Here is a 14,685-nt window from a genome sequence, read left to right as displayed (position 1 = left end):
ATAATAGAATCATTATCCCAAAGTTTAAGTCCACCTTTTACAACAACACTTACTAGGGCAAGGGAGGGCTTCGTCTAAGCCCAGCACAGTAGCAGGAGGCGTAACTTGATTTCCGAGGGATGGGAGGTTAGAGGAAAGGAGGGAAGTCACATGGGCATACTTTGTACAGACAAACTTACCCCCAGAGGCTGCTGGGAACTGTAGTCCTGGCACCGGTGGACAAAGCAAACTGCGTGCACAACAGTGTGCTGTTGCCTGGCTTCATGAGGGCCCCAGTCCTCCTTGTCTGACAAAGGATCAGAGGGCCTTTCCACCATGAGTCTGACCGTTTTGTCACTTTCCTAGTCTGGTGGGGCTAAGCAGGGGTCTAGGGTGAGGAACCATATATTCAGGTTAGTTTAACATGAACTCTTGCCATTTTATAAGGCTTTCCATTTTTTTTTTTACCGTTTTCCCCATATATGTCCCATCCCAAGCAAACACCATTTAAAAAAAAAGCTTTACAAACTAAATTTACTTAAAGTAGCTCCACTCTGCTAGTGTGGCCCTTGTCCATAACTGGAACAACACTGGAGTCACCTTTCCTGCCTTACTCTGACTCTGACCCCATCCTGAAGTCACTCTTCTCTCTCTCACCACCTCCCGTCCCACCCACCCACACTCACATGCACTCTGGGCAGTCTAGTACAAGTTTCACTGTGTTTGTGTGTGTGAGAGAGAGACAGGAACTATTTGGAATCATGGGGATCCAAAATAAGCTCCCCATGAGGAACCTCCCCACTCCTCTTTGGTTCCCTAACAGCCATCTCACAACCCAGAAGGGACTGATGCATTCCAAGAGCTGCCAAGTATGTGTCTAAAACACTGCTCACATTACCAATTGCTAATTGCTCGACTCCCACACAACCAGGAATTTGGGTCCAGGGGAAAGGGAGAAGGGGACTGGTGAAGAGGGTGGTCCTCCAGCTACTTTCCTTGTAGGTCTGGGGGCTCCCACCCCTTCTTGACTTACAAAGGCTGAGCCGTGGTCTTCTGAGCTAGACTGGGAACATTGGCGGCTGCACTACTCCTGTGAGGCTCCCAGATGCTTTCCTGCAAACCACTTAGAGCTTCCTGGGAGAGAAAGGTGAGTGATAGAGGTGGGAAGCGGAAACCATCAGCTCTGCCTAAGAGCGACTTTGGGAGGCGGCTGCAGTAAACGGGGGCAGCAACTCTCATGGTTGAGGGCTGTATTCTGAGGTCTAGGGGAGCCTCCATTAGCCTGGCATCCCTGGGCCTTAACCCCATCGGCCCCTGCATGCATTTCTTTTGGAACTGGGATGAGGTACCCATTTTCCCTCCCACTTAGACTACGACCTGTTGTGTGGGACTGTAAGCTCGTTGTGGGTGGGAAATGTGTCTGTTTAGTGTTGTATTGTACTCTCCCAAGCATTTGGTATAGTGCTCTGCACATAGTAAGTGCTCAGTAAATATGATTGAATGAATGAATGAGACAGACTGTGTCTGATGTGATTACCACAGATATACCCCAGGGCTGGATCTAAACTCCTTCAGAAGATGTTTCTTTTCATCTATCCACTCTCTTCTCCCACTAACTTTGTAACTGTACCTTGTTCTGGCCAATTGCTCATGTTTTTCCCCTGATATAGGACTTCCACTTTTACAGGACTTCCCCTACCCACCCTAAAATGTGCCAAACCACATTCCTGGCTATTTTCAAATTCCTCCCAGAAACCCACCCCAGCCAAAGGCAGAAGGCTCAGCAGTGTAGAGAAGCAGCGTGGCTCAGTGAAAAGAGCGAGGGCGTGGGAGTCAGAGGTCATGGGTTCGAATCCTGGCTCCACCACTTGGCTGTGTGACCTTGGGCAAGCCACTTAACTTCTCTGTACCTCAGTTACCTCATCTGTCAAATGGGGATGAAGACTGTGAGGCCCATGTGGGACAACCTGATCACGTTGTACCCCCCCACAGTGCTTAGAACAGTGCTTTGTTCATATTAAGCGCTTAACAAATACCATTATTATTATTATTAAAGGCATGCCTACATTGATCCCTATCTCCCTGCTAAGATCATCACATCAGCTATGCGTATCAATCAATCAATCAATCAATTATATGTACTGGGTGCTGAGCACTGTCCTAAGCTCTTAGGAGAGTATGATACAATAGAGTAGATAGACACAATTCTCACTCATGTATAGCTTACCTATTTTGTCTATTTTTGTTTTTTATCATTTGTATCTGTAGTTGTATCCTTATATCTACTGAATGCTTGGAATTTGCATCAGCTTGTCTCGCCAATTAGATCATAAACTCCTCAAGGACAGAGGGCTTCTCTTCTCTTTCTACTGTACGGTCCCAAGTGCCCAGTACTGTGTACTACACCCTATCATTCCTCAAAAAATAAATAATGATAATGGTTCCTTTAATCTAGGGACTTTACAGGTTCCTTAAACAAATCATTTTTCCTTGAAGTCATTTTCCTTTTTAATGATTGCACCTAGGCCCACTAAAGTCTCTAAACACTACAGCAAAGAGGTTTAATTTTAGATTTATGACTTATTTAGAGCTTTAGCATAGACTGTTGGATTCAAAATTGTCTTAATGTCCTAGATATGTTAGAATATCTGCAGAAGTATCATCATTTATTAATGATAAGAAAATTTTGCCATGTACCTAGAAATAACTCAGAATTGCTTCCACTTTAGGGGAGGAAGGAGACAAGTAGTTTGTATCATTTCTCCTTTCAGAGTGGTGCAGAAAAATGTGATTGGTATTTGTGGTGTTCAGCAGTTCATGAAATAGGTCCCATTAATTCTGTGATAATGAAAATGTAATGACTAGTAATCATTCAGGAATTTGGGTCTTACTGGTAGCTGCCACTGATAATGATGACAAATGGAGAAGTAAGAAGAAAGCTTAACTTTTCTAAACTAAGTGGAACCTGTAAATTTAAAAGAAAGGCCATTTGTAGCATGGAAATGTAGGAAATCATGACATAAATGTCATAAAAGCTGGTGTACAGGGTAGATCTAGGTGTAAGGCATTTCTAGTTTCTAATTAATTCTATAGACTTAATTGAAGCTATAAACAGTAGTAATGCCACTAATGTTGAATAAGCCTTATCTTCTGTTAATATGGAATTTATAGCTTGTTTTGGTTTTTCCCCCACAGTCTAAGGTAATCAGCATGGCCTAGTGGAAAGAGCACAGGGCTGTGAGTCAGAGGACTTGGGTGCTCATCCCAGCTCTGCCGTTTGCCTGCTGTGTGACCTTGGGCAAATCACTTAACTTCCATGTGTCTCAGTTTCCTCATGTGTAAAATAGGGACTTCCTCCTCACTAAGATTAATTAGTGAGGCTCTGGCAAATCAAATTTGCTATCATTATCCCATGGTTCTGATTTTTATCTCAAGTACAACTTTAATTAATGAGTGACAGAGGCATTTAAAAGTAAAGTCCATCACTGCCTGAAATGGCATTTAATCTGAATTTTAGAAGTTTACCTGTTGAAAACACTGAGTGTTTTTTTAAGTTGCTTTAGTAGTAGGAATAGTATTTATTAAGTGATCGCTGTATGCAGAATCAGACAGGGTGCCTGAACCTCAAGGAGCACCCAATCTAAGAGTCTTACTTCTTATAATGAAGATGATGAAGAAAGGGCAGCATCCAATCAGGAATAAAAATTCAAGTATACCCTATGATTCAACCGGGTGATGGGCTGAAAATGTGTTTGTATCATGAATTTTTCTATCATAGGGTGCATTTTCCTGTAGATTTATGTGTTATAAATGAGGATCTATTGAAGAACCTTGAAAAAGTAACACAAAATACATTTATGTGCTATAAACTGTAACGGTAAACACCACTAAACTACTATTTAATCTTTATTAATGTAATACAGAACAGTCACAAAGTTAAATAAGAGTTGTAATATGAGTATGAGTATTTGCAGAGGTTGGCAGACGAAGCTTTCTTTGCTGACTGTAGATGTGGTGCTTTTACTTCAAGTGAAGAATTTAACCAATTTAGGTTGAACAGGAGCCCTCGTTACTTCTACAAGCCCCTTACGGCAGGATAATTCTCCCTGAACAATTATTAAATTTCTGTCTCCATTAATGTCTTCTTCAATTATATTTCTAAGTTAATGTAAGCAAGATTTCATCAATTTAAGTTGGTGGTTTAGATATCAGAACTTCTTCATCAGCTTCAGGTCAAACTCTGCCCTTGTCCCACATGGACTCATAGTCTAAGGGAAGTAGCACAGCCTAGCGGAATGAGCACAGGCCTGTGAGTCAGAGGACTTGGCTTCTCACCCCAGCTCTGTCACTTGTCTGCTGTGAGACCTTGGGCAGGTCACTTAACTTCCTTATGTCTCAGTTTCCTCATCTGTAAAACAGGGAATCAATATCTGCTCTCATGTTTTTCCTCCCCCTTAGATTTTGAGCTCTAGGTGGGAAAGGGGCAGTATCTGACCTATTTTGTATCTACCCCAGTTCTTAGAACAGTGCTTGGTACATAGTAAGTGTTTAACAAGCACCACGATTATCATTATTATTATTTCTGATGGTGAAGTTCACCCATGAATGCATTTGTGGATGAAATGGCTAATGCAGAACCTACAGTCCTCGTTTGTTATGTTTGTTGTTTGCAGTGCTTGTATTTTAATGAGAGCTTTATGTTGCTTAAAGGGTATCCTTTAACACTTGGAAAGAACAGAGAGGCAGCATGGCCTAGTGAAAAGATCATGGTTCTGGAAGTCATGAGACCTAGATTTCAGTCCCAGTTCTGCCACTGGCCTGTGCTGTATCCTTAAACAAGTCACAACCTCTCTGAGCCTAAGTGTTCTCAACTATAAAATGGGGATAAAATACCAGCTTTCCCTATGTCTTAAATGTGGGGCAGGGGCTGACTGTATTCTTTCTTATTATCCTTTATCTGTTCCAGCATTCACCACAGTGCCTCACTCAGTATAAATGCTTAATAAATACCGTAGTTATTATAATTCATTCACTTCTCAGCAGTTCACAAGTAATTCCTCACCTTCTTGCATATGGGGCCTACCTTTGATACTTACAAAGAATCACCTTTACTGACACCAGAGAAAAAATTCAGCCTACTTAGTGTGAGAAACTTATAGCCCTTTAAGACTAGTATAGAGATGTGGATCAGAGTACAAATTCCTTGAGGACAGGGACCATGTCATTTGCTTTTCTGTTTCACTCTCTCAAGCATGTAATGTAGTCTCTGTACTCAGTAGGTGCTCAGTAAATGTTATTGGTTGATTATATCCACAAACTAAATAAAAGTAATTTATATAGCACTGAACTTGTCCTTTGAAAGAATGTTTTGTCACTGCTAGCTACACCTCAAGTCAATATCTTTGAGCATAGATCAAAGAAACAAATAGAACCAAAGTTCATTTTTCTGACCCAAACCAAAACCGGACAACAGGGTCAATTTCAACCTTGAACCCTTCAAGCTGCCCTGAAGTTATTTTTTTCTTTATCATGCATGCACCATATTTGCATTTTAGTATCTATTATCTTTTTCCCCACATCAAAGTATCTTTGCTAGAAAAGATTTGACTCTTCTTTGGAAAAGTCATTCTCCTGTTATAAAAACAAGGAACCCTTGAAATGGGTAAAACAATTCATTAGGCTCATCTATACTGTAATATTCTCCTTAATCTGATTTTCTAGTCTTTGCACGAAACCTTCAATGAATTGAATGCAGGAAGGATAAATCTGGGACCTCAACAGTGTGAATAATTCTGAGGTTGGGAAGACTGTTAGTACAGTGCTTCACATGCAGTAAGAACTCAAAAAATGGTGTTGACTGATGGACTGACTGTCAGGCTGTAACAAGGAAAGTTTTCTTCGAGTAGTTAAATCCCAAATGTACTTCTTTGTGCCAGGAGAGGGCAACCCTGTCCACGAAAGAGGACATTCACTATTTGAAATGCCATTCTGGAATAGCTGTCCGGAGAAAAGTGATGAACAGCTTTGTTCCCCAAATTCACTTAAGATAACCTCCATGAAGTCAGCCTTCATAAATGTGCTGAAATTTCCTTGACCAAAAGATGTTCCTGTTTAAATGGAAGTTTTAAGCCAATGACACTGAAATAAGACATCTATCAAGAAGTAAAAGCCATTTGCATGGATTAGCTAATGTCTTCAACCTGCAATCTCTGGAGAGCTCAATAAAGAGATAGGATTTATTGGCTATTGCTGTAAAATGAGGCATTGTAAGAGGGTTACTGTTTGCAGAGGGTTAATATTTAGTCAAATAATTCCACTAGATAGCTTAGAACATTAAAAAAAAACCCACAGATGGCATCTAGCTATTCTTTTGCAAAGGATTTATGCCCTTGCATAAATGACCTCAAATACTTCTCCTATTTTTCTTTGTATTTTCATAATTTCCTTTGTAGGCCTAAATCTACCCAAATTTCAGTCCTCTTCAAAGGCTCTGTTCACTGTTATCAAATAGCTGCAAAGCTCTTCATTGGTCAGCTAGGAAAAACTGCTTCCTTTTATTCTACTTCTCCTGTTATTAGTACTATATTAATATTGTTGGTATTGGATGAGCATATCTGAGTGTTACACAGAAATAAAATTTAAAAAGACTATTTTTTGAGAAAGCACATGGTCCCAGAGTACAAAGGAATTCAGAACTGGTTCTGTTTTTTCATTTTCATGAATTTCTCCTTGTTATAATATGAGAAGTCAGAATTCTGTCTATAGGATTAGTACTAGTCAAGACAAGGTGGTCCCCTTTCCTACTTTGTTACTTGTCCGAACTGGTGTCAAGACTGGAAAAACATTGGTCTAGAACTAAACATTTAGCTCCATATTTTCTAAAACTAAATGAGAGATAGAAGATTAGCCATCCAGGGGTTAGGTCAATGGCCCCAGCACTTAGAACAATGTTCACTGATTCAGTGTCTCCAACCTCTTGATTCCTCTTTGCTTATTGTATCCAGGTGAAATTAAACAGACAAAGGGCCACTGCTGAAGTGCTAAACACCAGTGGGGATAGTTTTAATAGTCATCACTTTCAACTGGAAAATTGGTGCTTTTTTATATATATAGCTTGCTCTGTAGAATCTTTTCATCTAGCCCTGTGCTAGGTAGGTCACCTTTAATTATCAGGGGTGAAATACAAATTGCTGGGCCTCATTCTGTCTCATTAATAGGGAATGAATATGGAAATTTGTATCAGGAACTGGAGACTGTGCAAAGCATCCATCACATATTTTAATGGATTATTTACATCTGAGTGGTAAATATAATATTACAGTGATAGGCTCAGCACTAGGTACCAAATTTAATGAGCTTAATTTCATTGCCTGGGGTGTTGAAAGAGAGTCCAAATAAGGAACTGGGGAAATTGAAATGAGGATTCCAAAAGGTGTATGAAGAGGGGAGGTTGGTACTAGTTAGCCTCTTATAAAAGGTGGTGACTGAAGAGTGTGACTGCTTTTTCAAATTCACACCTCCTTGATCTGGGTTGGTTCCCTGAGACTCTTTAGGTCTTCCTGCAATAATCCCTGTTGCTGAGGATGCTTCAAGACAGAGTGTAACGGGAGTCTGGGCAATCCCATTTTTACTCCTTAGATGTGTATAGAGTTCGTAGTTGGGTCACAGTCAGTCCTTGACATCCTACCACTGGTTCCTTGAGTCATAGATGCCCCCAAAGACATCCCTTTGGCCAAAATCCTGAGGAGCAAAAATATAAAGTCTACTACTCTGTCAAGTCCTAGACATATACACTGAACGGGCTATGGCATAATGTCTTTGACAATGTGTTTCCATAGTCTCAATGTAGTTGCTTTGCACATAGTAAGTGCTTAATAAATGCCATTATTATTATTATTATTATTATTTAGGCTACTATTCAGTACTGTACATTTCTTGTTATCAGCTTTGCCATTACAAACTATTGGCATGCAATGGGGTGGTATTATCAATCGATCATATTTATTGAGCACTTACTGTGTGCAAAGCACTGTATTAAGTGCAGTAGTACTAAGATATTTTATATTATCAAAATAGCCTATTGTTAATTTGGCTAATTTCTGTGTTTTTCTTCTGCCCTGCTTGAATCTACTTTATTCTTTGCATAGTGTACATAATATAAACAGAAAGAAGGGAGAATGATTCTTTTCTTCTATATATCTTTACTCACCTCACCAGCAACCTTTAAAAGCCACTGTTGATGACCTTACATTCTGATGTCCCCACATACACTGGATCAAAATTCCAAGGCAAAATAACTGCCAGGTAACTACCACTAAGACCCCCTGACTCCACAACCACTGTGAGAGCCTACAATCATTATGGCACCATGGGACCCCATGACAAGCCTTACTGAAGACACATCTCCTCCAGCAGGCCTTCCCTGACTAATGCCCCCCCTTTCCTCTTCTCCCACTCTCTTCTGTGTCACCCTGACTTGCTTCCTTTGTTCTTCCCCATTCCCAGCCCCATAGCACTTATGTACATATCTGTAGTTTATTTATATTAATGTCTGTCTCCCCCAGTCCAGACTATAAGCTTGTAGTAGGCAGGGAATGTGTCTGTTTATTATTGTACTAAACTCTCCCAAGCACTTAGTACAGTGTTCAGCACACAGTATGCATCCAATAAATATGACTGAATGAATGAATGACACTATAGGAACCCTGGGATTGTAGCAGCTTAAATCAGAAAAACTGAGGACCCAGAAACGAAATCTCCCCATTTTCAAAGCTTTACTAAAATCACATCTCCTCCAAGAGTCCTTCCCTTACTAGCCCCCTAGTTTCTCCAACCCATTTGCTCTCCTTTCTGCATCACCTATGCACTTGAGTCTGTACATACTGCTTAAGCACTTCGATACTCAACCCACCCACAGTATTTTTGTACAAATCCCTCTACTTGGCCTATTCCCCCTTCTGTAATTTATTTTCATGTCTGTCTCCCCAATTAGCGGTAAGTTCCTTGTAGGCAAGGGTCATGTCTACCGAATCTATTGTATTGTACTCTCCCAAGAGCGTAGTACATTGCTCTGCACACAATAAGTGCTCAGTAAATGCCATTAATGATTGAAACAAACATGTCTCAGAATCTCAACACCATCTGCCAGTTTACATCCTGACCTTGGCATTGCCCAAGGCAGACTTAAGGATTCTGTAAAACTCTAGTTTCTCTCCAGGATTGATTATCTGATAATTTTATTCAGTCTTCTTTCTCCTTTTCTTGCTTCTTTTTGTTCTCATCCGCATCCCTATTTTTATTAACCATCTTGATTTTCAAGTGCATTTTGCCCATTTTTGTCATGCTTCGATTCCTGGGACGTATTTCTTTTTAAAACCCCGGACCTTTTCTCACCATATTTTAATGCAATCTATTACATCCTTGCTCCATACTGTAACAACTCTCCTCAGCTGTCCTAGGAACTAATCCTTTCTTATTTTAATGACATAACTTGCTTTCCATCCCTACAAATTCAGGAACAGACCATCTCTTTTTTTCTCCAAGGCAGCTTTCCCTCTTCCTTAAGATGCTTTCTTCTCATTTTCTTGTTATTCTTCATGCTCTTTTCTTCAACATCAAGGCACCCATACAGGTGTTTAAGCAAATCAAGAAAAATACAGGAACAAGAGATGTTTGGCATTAATCTACCTTGTTAACTTTCCCATTAGACTACTTCATCATCTCCATCTTCTTCTTGTATTTGTATAGCACTTTTATTTTGTCCACATGTTTTTGTATCGATGGTCTTACATGAAATAATAATAACAGTAATTGCAGTATTTGTTAAGCACTGACCACATGCCAGGCACTGTGCAAAAGAACTGAGGTAGCTATAAGGTAATTAGGTCGGATACAGTCCTTGCCAATATTGGGTTCCCAGTCTTGATCCCCATTTTACAGATGAGGTAACTGAGGCCCAGGGAAGGAAAGTGACTTGCCCAGGTTACACAGCAGACAAGTGGTGGAGCTGGAATTAGAACCCAGATCCTTCTGACTCCCAGGATCGTATTCTATCCAATAGACCCTGCTGTTGCTTCTATTTGGCAATATGATAAGAGCAAAATATAATTTCCTTGCTCTCCAGGAGTTTATAATCTTAACTATGAGAGTAGATGCCAAGAACAACCCCCCTGCCACCTCTTTATACAACCATCCCTTGGTGTCACTGTTATGATAACAATAATAACTATAATTTGGTATTTGTTAAGTGCTTACTGTGTGCTGAGCACTCTACTAAGCATTGGGGCAGGTAAAATACCTGCAGATTATACCCAGTCCCACATAGGGCTCACAGTCTAAAGAATAGGGAAAATGGGTATTTCCCACTAAATAAAAATGAGAAAAGTCAGGCACAGAGAAGTTAAGTGACTTGCACAAGGTAACACAAAGGGCAAGTGGTAGAACCAGCGTTAGAATTCAGGTCTCCTGATTCCCAGGCCTGTGCTCTTTTCATTGATAATACTGCTTTAAAAGCTTTTTTAGATATTGAATCCTGGGTTCATTCTGTGTTCATCCTAGATTCACTGGATAACCTCAGGATGTTCACACAGTGAACAAAACAGCTTATGCAGAGCAATCCCTGTAAAAAAATATGAAATCTCTTTCAAAGGTTAAATGTATTTACTTGTATACACATTCTTATAGCTGCCCAAACAATAATTGTTAAAAGCAAATAAATTCTTCCTATTCCACTTTCTGGAAAAATGCATTCCTTGAGTAATAGTATCTCTAGGAAATGTCAATTTATAATTGTGATTATTGATATTTTATTGGAAGATGCTAGCCCAGTAATGTTCTATTCATTTTCTTCATTTTTTTCCAGAAACAGAAAATTTCAAGTGAGAGATTTGTGACATCAAAATGTGTTGACTATGCAGTGCTCACGAATACTTATAAGATGTGACTAATACCTCCTGAAACATGGTGTTCCTGTTGGATTGTACATTTGCTAATCTTACTTTACCATTGAGATCCCAGAGGCTTAAGTGTTTCATCTGAATTCACAGGGAAAACCAGTGGGGAAGTCCAATTAGGAATGAAGGTTTCCTTGATCTCAAGTCCCAGTTTCATTCTACCACAGTCTCCTCATTGCTTTTCACAACTGGAATGGCCAAGTGACAGTCATGTGAGATCTAAATGGGAGTGACACTGTCCACCATTGCCTCACTGGAGCCCTGATTCCTATTGGAGTTTATCTGGGGCAAGTGAAGGAGAAGAACCTAAGAAACATTTAGAATGTTAGGAATCCTTGCCTTTACTGGGAGGATGAGCAAGAAGGCCTATGGGGAAGAAGGAGAGATAGCTGCCCCAAGAAATCCTGCAGAGCATTTCTTGTTAAAGATTTTTAAATATTTAATAGTCAATTTTATCTATAATTGCCTCCCTCCTCTAGAGTATGAGCTGCTTGTAGGCAGGCATGATGTTTCATTCAATTTACTACATGCATTGTCCAGTATATATTTTGTTTCAAATATTTTAGAAGCTAAGTAAATGTTGCCACAGATGCTGCTGCTGCTAAAAATGTACCTTTGAATGCTCACTTTTACTAATATTTTACATCAACTCCATTCCAGTTTTAAGATAAAGGAAACCATTCATTAAACAACTTGTGTAGAAATAGGACATTAGCTCTGGGAGACTAGAGGCATAAAACTTTGTTATATGTGAAACTTCCAAAGGACACTTTTCAAAATAAGGTACACTAGCCCTGATTAATCATTCTAATCTAGCTATTGCAATGGCACACATAGAAAGTTTCTTTACTCATAGGGTTTTACAATTGTAAATGAAATAAAGAGAAACCCAGGATTGTCCCATGATACAACCAGATTATATTCCTGAAATACGTGGTCGAATAACATGAACGGATGTATGCCACTATACCTTATCCTATAGTTTTACATGCAATTAGTTAAGATCCTTTCCAGAATCAGTCTCAAAGTGGCAGTGGGAGGCTATAAATAGAGAAGCAGCATGGCTCAGTGGAAAAAGCACGGGCTTTGGAGTCAGAGGTCATGGGTTCGAATCCCAGCTCCATCATATGTCTGCTGTGTGACATTGGGCAAGTCATTTAAACTTCTCTGAGCCTCAGTTACCCCATCTGTAAAATGGGGATTAAGACTGTGAGCCCCACGTGGGACAACCTGATCACCCTGTATTCCCCCAGTGCTTAGAACAGTGCTTTGCACATAGTAAGTGCTTAAAAAATGCCATCATCATTATTATTATTGTTATAAATAAATACAGATTGCATGGAACCCACCTCTTATCTACCCTGTTCCAAATAGCTTTCCTTATTTATTTATTTATTTATTTATTTATTTATTTTACTTGTACATTTCTATCCTACTTATTTTATTTTGTTGGTATGTTTGGTTCTGTTCTCTGTCTCCCCCTTTTAGACTGTGAGCCCACTGTTGGGTAGGGACTGTCCCTGTGTGATGCCAATTTGTACTTCCCAAGCGCTTAGTACAGTGCTCTGCACATAGTAAGCGCTCAATAAATACGATTGATTGATTGATTGATTGATTGCCCCACCTCACCTTACCCCAAACTTGATTTCCCCATTGTTTTTAGTCAACTCCAGCACACTCCAGTAATTGTTTTCCTTTGTTTGAACTTTAATCATAACAACAGTGCTCTGTTCACAATACGTGCTCAATAAATGATTGAATGAATGAATGAACAAAATTGTGGTGTACCCACTGCCACTGCTATCCCCTGCTTCCCCTCTGGACTGTAAGCTCGTTGTGGTGAGGGAATGTGTCTGTTATATTGTTGTGTTGTGCTCTCCCAAGTGCTTAGTACATTCTGTGCACACAGTAAGCTCTCAATAAAAATGATCATCTGACCGACTGACTGAATTTCCTTTCCTCATTTGCCACCCCACCCCAGACAAAGCCATGACAGTGGAAACAAGGACTGGTCAGAAAAAGATGTCTTCTCTCATCATCACTATCACTCTTCCAATGCCACCCTGGTCCATCCCTTTCCTGTTTTGGGGTTGGGTGGGGATGGGATAGGGGAGGTGGAGGTGATAGCTGTGCCCTCGGTAATGTCTGTTGATACGATTGAGGCTCAAACAAAGAAAAAGTACTATAGCATGGTTGAGGGGCTGGGGAGAAAATGGGGAGGCTGAGTTTGAGGTGTGAAGGATGACAGGAAATCAGCTGGAGATAGGAGATGATTGGGAGAGGCTGAGGAGGGGGCAGGGAGGCAGTTGGATTGGATCCGATATTAGCGATGGGGTTTGTATGCCGAGATAAAATCAAAAAGTACTGCTGAATATATACCCAGAATGTTCTTATTGCGGGTTGTTTGTAACCCTGGGGGTTCCTGTACTGTTTGGCATAACAGTTATAGTTATTATAGGTATATTGAAAATGTGGTTCCTTTTCTGTATCGCAAGTGACACATATCAAGGTTTTCATCTTGAAGGAACATTTATTAGATTCCTGTTTCATGCTTGCCAGTCATGAGTGCGTCTCAGTTGTTTTTTCCAGAGCCAACACAAAAGGTTAGGACAGTGCTTTGCACATAGTAAGCACTTAATAAATGCCATTATTATTATTATTATTATTATTATTATTAAAAGGTACCAATTCAGAGTTTCTGCTATCCTTCCCCATTCAAGCCTTGTGGAGAGAAAGATAGCCTCTTCAGGGCACCTCATTCCTGGTGAGTTTCTTAGAAAGAACAGCTTTTCTTTTTCATTGAAGGAATAGAAAATGCTGAACCTTATGCCATAAGAGCTTTTCCCAAGGGATCTTTATTGGATGGTGGTGTTATACAGGGTGGGAGGAAAGAAAAGGAGGAGCAGAGAAAAATTGTGAGGTTGTTTGGGAAGAGAAAGGAGATAGTAAAGTAAATAAAGTAAATAATCCCTCAGTATCTCTGTGTTATTCTTGGGGTAATGAAGGGTGTATAATCCACTGCTAGATGGGGAGATTAACAAGGTCAAACTTCATGCTTTAAATAGCTCCCTTAATGAGGCTCTCATTTAGCACTTGAGGATGCCAGAAATTTTGAGTTCAAAAATTCTAAAACTCTGGTCATATGTCAAAATGATGCTTCAGTGGGTTAATGTATTTCTTTCCTTTAACAAATGGTGGGAAAGTGTTTTGTGAGTTTCATAGTCAGATTTCATAATTTTTGCATCTGTTTCCCCTTGGCCATGTAAGTACAGTTGCAACAGGCTGATGATAGCTTATTCAGTGAGGTTTTGCATTTTACATTTAGAAAGTTTTGTGATAACAGTCACTTATCATTATTCTCCTCGGGCCTTGTCTTCATTAGGGCACAATTCTCTTTGAAGCCAACTGAGTTGGGTCTAGATAAAGAATGAACAAAAGCCCCTGAGTGTGATGATGGAAATAGTATTTTATTATTTGTCTTTCCTTTCATCTCTCCACACACTTTCCATCCATTTGCAATGTAGAAAAAACATTCTATTTTATGTTTTAATTGATTCTGTCTCCATTATTTCCCTAATTAACTTGTTTGAGTCTCATGGCAGCAAAAAGCTTGTTGCATATCTTTATTAATCATAATGCTTTCATGTCTAGTTAGAGTGTGTGATTTTTCACATTATGATATGAAATAATTAAATAAAAAAACTCAAGAAAAAATCAATATGGCTAGAAACAAGATAGTCAGCAATTTGGCTAA

At 39.7% G+C, this 14,685-nt stretch overlaps 1 long non-coding RNA gene across 2 annotated transcripts in view; it reads right to left on the bottom strand.

The window, feature by feature from the left end:
• Window positions 1-14,685, bottom strand: part of LOC119931597 — a 39,061-nt gene that overhangs the window by 1,829 nt on the left and 22,547 nt on the right. For both annotated transcript variants that reach the window (XR_005452137.1, XR_005452138.1), the window contains one exon: window positions 180-367. This is a non-coding gene — a long non-coding RNA (uncharacterized LOC119931597). The remainder of the gene's footprint in view (window positions 1-179; window positions 368-14,685) is intronic.

This window comes from Tachyglossus aculeatus, chromosome 8 (assembly GCF_015852505.1).
Source record: "Tachyglossus aculeatus isolate mTacAcu1 chromosome 8, mTacAcu1.pri, whole genome shotgun sequence".
In the NCBI taxonomy this organism is placed as follows: domain Eukaryota; kingdom Metazoa; phylum Chordata; class Mammalia; order Monotremata; family Tachyglossidae; genus Tachyglossus; species Tachyglossus aculeatus.
This window is presented reverse-complemented; position numbering and strand designations above follow the sequence as displayed.